Source organism: Sebastes fasciatus, chromosome 24, assembly GCF_043250625.1.
Source record: "Sebastes fasciatus isolate fSebFas1 chromosome 24, fSebFas1.pri, whole genome shotgun sequence".
Taxonomy (NCBI): domain Eukaryota; kingdom Metazoa; phylum Chordata; class Actinopteri; order Perciformes; family Sebastidae; genus Sebastes; species Sebastes fasciatus.
Window position 1 is genome coordinate 16,343,129 of NC_133818.1, and position 5,095 is coordinate 16,348,223.

The following is a 5,095-nucleotide window of genomic DNA, read 5'->3' on the forward strand; positions in this document are numbered from 1 at the left end:
GAGAGAGACAGAGAGAGAGAGAGAGAGAGAGAGAGAGAGAGAGAGAGAGAGAGAGAGAGAGAGAGAGAGAGAGAGAGAGAGAGAGAGAGAGAGAGAGAGAGAAAGAAGGAAAGGAAGGAAAGGAAGGAAGGATGTGAGGAATACAGAGCCCAAATCCATCTGGACCAGCCACCAACCAAACTCTGTACAATTTGGTGAATATAAAAAAAAATGGCTTATTCATGGCAGTTCACTTAGCTATACTTTCAGTCAATTTCCTCTCCCTACTTTAGAATCAGAATCAGCTTTATTTTACCAAGTATATATCCTACATGGAATTGGACTCCTCAATAATGACCAACAATAAAATAATACAAATAATAATAATAAAATGTCTATATACAAGTCAAGTGTTCTGGAAGTTGTAAACATTACAAATAGGGCAAAGAAAATGAATACTGGATGGATATGCATGGACTGGATAATTATGTTCAGTATTTGCATGTGAAGATGTCTATTTACTGTATGTACAGTGAGTAGGATTTATATTGACATATTACAATATGTACATAAAGTGACAGTTTTTCCAGAAAAAAAACTACACAATTAACCAAATATCAGAACCGCAATCTTTTCCTAAACCTAACTAAGTAGCTTTGTTGCCTAAACCTAATCAAGTCGATCTATTCCTAAACCTAACTAAGTAGCTTTTTTGCCTAAACCTAACCAAGTCGAGCTATTCCTAAACCTAACTAAGTAGCTTTGTTGCCTAAACCTAACCAAGTCGATCTATTCCTAAACCTAACTAAGTAGCTTTGTTGCCTAAACCTAACAAGTCGATCTATTCCTGAACCTAACTAAATAGCTTTGTTGCCTAAACCTAATCAAGTCGATCTATTCCTAAACCTAACTAAGTAGCTTTGTTGCCTAAACCTAACCAAGTCGATCTATTCCTAAACCTAACTAAGTAGCTTTGTTTCCTAAACCTAATCAAGTCGATCTATTCCTAAACCTAACTAAGTAGCTTTGTTGCCTAAACCTAATCAAGTCGATCTATTCCTAAACCTAACTAAGTAGCTTTGTTGGCTAAACCTAATCAAGTTGATCTTTTTCCGAAACCTAACTAAGTAGCTTTGTTGCCTAAACCTAATCAAGTCGATCTATTCCGAAACCTAACTAAGTAGCTTTTTTGCCTAAACCTAATCAAGTCGATCTATTCCTAAACCTAACTAAGTAGCTTTTTTGCCTAAACCTAACCAAGTCGATCTATTCCTAAACCTAACTAAGTAGCTTTGTTGCCTAAACCTAATCAAGTCGATCTATTCCTAAACCTAACTAAGTAGCTTTTTTGCCTAAACCTAACCAAGTCGATCTATTCCTAAACCTAACTAAGTAGCTTTGTTGCCTAAACCTAATCAAGTCGATCTATTCCTAAACCTAACTAAGTAGCTTTGTTGCCTAAACCTAATCAAGTCAATCTATTCCTAAACCTAACTAAGTAGCTTTGTTGCCTAAACCTAATCAAGTCAGTCTATTCCTAAGCCTAACTAAGTAGCTTTGTTGCCTAAACCTAATCAAGTCGATCTATTCCTAAACCTAACTAAGTAGCTTTTTTGCCTAAACCTAACCAAGTCGATCTATTCCTAAACCTAACTAAGTAGCTTTGTTGCCTAAACCTAACCAGGTCGATCTATTCCTAAACCTAACTAAGTAGCTTTGTTGCCTAAACCTAACCAAGTCGATCTATTCCTAAACCTAACTAAGTAGCTTTGTTGCCTAAACCTAATCAAGTCGATCTATTCCTAAACCTAACTAAGTAGTTATATTTTGAATAGACTGGGGCGGAAATTGATACACGAATCAAATAGATTCAATTTACCGAGACATGCTCAATAAAAGTATACAACTATGTTGTATACCTTTATCACAAACGGTGATCTGTTCCTAAAACTAACCAAGTAACTTGTGTTTCAATTCACGTTAACCATGTGTTTAAAACTGCAACCGCTTCCCTTTCATAATGTGCCGTTTGAAGCATTGGAGTGGTCGTGATAACAACTGATAACGGACATTTAATGGGCTGATAACATTTGAAGGAGGATGACTCCATCATTTAAAAAAAAAAAAATCCCCTCTGATTTAGGAGAATTGATTGGAAATAATATAAATTATCTCACCCCATTAGCCCTTTATTCGTGACTTCCGAATAATCAGATTTTTTTTATTAGATTCAACATTAAGAACTTGCAGTAGAGGGAGAGCAGAACAGAGCAGAAGAGGAGAGCAGACACAGTGATGGAGCCGGAGAATGTGGGAGGCACATGAAGGAATATTATTGTTTCTTCTGCATACTAATGACAAAGCCAGAGATGAGACAGGAGAGACAGGAGGGGGAGGTGGGGGGGGTGGGGGGGGGGGGGGGGCCGAGGCAGCAGAGGTGAGCAGGTTTAGGGGAGGAAGAGCCATCCATATGTTTATTCAACCGGAAAGAAAGGAAGGCTGGAGAGGCTGATGGAAGGAAAAGATGGCCTTGTTTACTCCCCATCAGGACAATAATGAGCGATGATGAGGGGGAGACAGACGGAGGCAGGGGAGCAGAGCAGAGAGGGGAAGGGCAACAGATAGAGGTGAAAGAGATGGAGGGATGGAAGCCTGGAGGAGAGATAGATAGAGGTCTTAATGAACAGACTTACTGTTGATCCACATCAGTTATTCACTGCTTAATAAGAAAATGCCTCCTGGCACTGTTTTATCTTCAAGCCTCTTGTACAAAAACATCCTCTCCATACTGCTAAACATTTGTTTTTATCTAATAAATCTTCGTTAAATGGTAGGAAGTGCTGGGATATTACTGGATAATGAAGGAATATGCTGATGCCAATGAAGAAACAGCGGCTAGTGATATTTACTTGATTGTATTACAGGGTTTTATCGTGGTAAAACACAACAGCAGATTCAAGTTAAGACTAAAGTAAAAGCAACATAAGCATTTACTGGAAACATAATGCAACTCTGTCAAGGACGTTTTGTTTTTTATTTCCATTCCTTTATTGACGTTCAGTGGAAGAATAATGAAGCTACTTCACGTTCTTTATGAGCTGACAGATCCAGTTTATGCGGGCTCAGAGGGGACGTACCAACAGTACGGTCTTCTGCTGATTGTAGCTGGATGAAAAACTCCAGGGACAGTCAGAGATGTTCAGCGGAGTTTCCATTCAAATGTTCACCCTGAATGTGTCAAGTCCTCAAGCTACAGAAAATGCTTACCTTGATTTTTTTTTTTTTTTAGAAATCGCACAGTAGGCAAGACAATTACCTAAAAGGAGAAGTAAAGTGTACTTATACTCTTCATACTTTATTCTTCATTTTATACTTTACATTATCTGACACTTTCCGAGCAGAGCCTATCTATTGCCTCCACACGCCGAGCCGATGGTTAGCAGCTAACGGCATATATCGTTAAGAAGTGAAAGTCAAATATACGTTCCATTGCGATGCCAGCGCCCAGCAGCAGAGCTACGCCTCCGCCAGTTTGGACTGTGATCGGGTCGACTACCATAATGACGCCAGTAAGACGCCCGCTTGCAATGTGCCGAACAAAAGTAAAACTAAATTATCTCTATTCTATTGTCATATATTTCATTTCTATACCAAAATGTCCTGTGTTGAACGATAAAAATATTATAAATTTGCATACTCTTATAAGTATTTCACTTATTTATTTATTAAACTTTTTGCCCGGCTGCTTCCCAGAGGAGCATACAGTGAGTGATGGACATAAATGGAAGTTAGTTAGTTTCTTTATTAAAATGTTGTGAGATCTAAAACAACACAGTCTCACTGCAGTTCATGAAATAGTCACAAAATTTAATCCATATGATTTGTGTACATAGACACAAATTTCCCTTTTTGTCGTGACGCTCAGGAAGACTTTCAACAACGTATTTTTTGTGCGTTTTCCTACGAATGTCCAGCAACAACAGCAGCATGTCAATTTCTGCTCCAGTCTTTTCAAAATAAAACTACTTAGTTAGGTTTAGGCAAACATCAACTTGGTTAGGCTTAGGAAACAAAACGACTTAGTTAGCTTTAGGAAATGATCATGGTTTGGGTTAAAATAACACCGGAAGTGCCGTAACTTAAGTACGGAAGTCACGTGACAAGTAAACCAACTTTGACTTGTGGTTTCACACGGGACACGATCACCAGTGTACTGGGCGAAAGTCCTGTGTTTTTTGACCCACACATCCATCCCGACCTCCTCCGTATGTGGCGTTCGCCGCTCTTTATACTTCCCGGTTCACAATTACGTGGATTACATACGAATTGATTTCGTGCTGACTGTCAAGAAAAACAAAAATTTTAATTTGTGTCTATGCACACGATTTAATACGTAAAATTTCTTGACTATTTCCCAAACTGCTGTGCGACTGGACTGTGTAAACAGATACACCAGCAGCTCTTTTGTTGTATTTCTGCTGCTCAAGGAGAATTATGAGGTCCTGTAGTATTAAACCATACTTGTTATTTTCAACCAAGAATAAAACCTAAAGGATCCCAACTTTAAAAGTCCTCACCTGTCAAACAAATGAAGCGAAGATGATCTGCACGTGGAAAATCCCTCCAGTGGAAGCGGTCGCTATGGCGTCAACGCCACAGCAGGGACTTTGTCCCCCAGCAGTTGTAGATCACGGAAGCACCAGACATCCAAAACCACACGCGCAATCCATCAGGTACCTAAAAAGGATGCCCTGATATTTGTGTAAATCAGCAGCTGGAAGAACAAGGTTGTGAAATACAACGGAAACTCTAAAATATAGCAGTTATTCCCATGTAGAGGAGGGTCCTTCCTATTAATATAGCACTTTGTCACAATCGGAGCTTATTGACTGTGACTTCTGCTTGATTATTATTGCCCCTTTAATGACCTGTTGTTGACGTACCAGATGGTTGTCTGGTGGTGCGGTGTCGTTATAAATGGCCCTGATATCACACTAATGAGAGTGAATTATCTTTGAGAATGGGAGAATCACGATTGTGCAAACACTGGGTTGGGAATTATAATAACTTTTGTTCAAACAAAAATTTTATTGCATTGTTTTTAATGATTAAATTA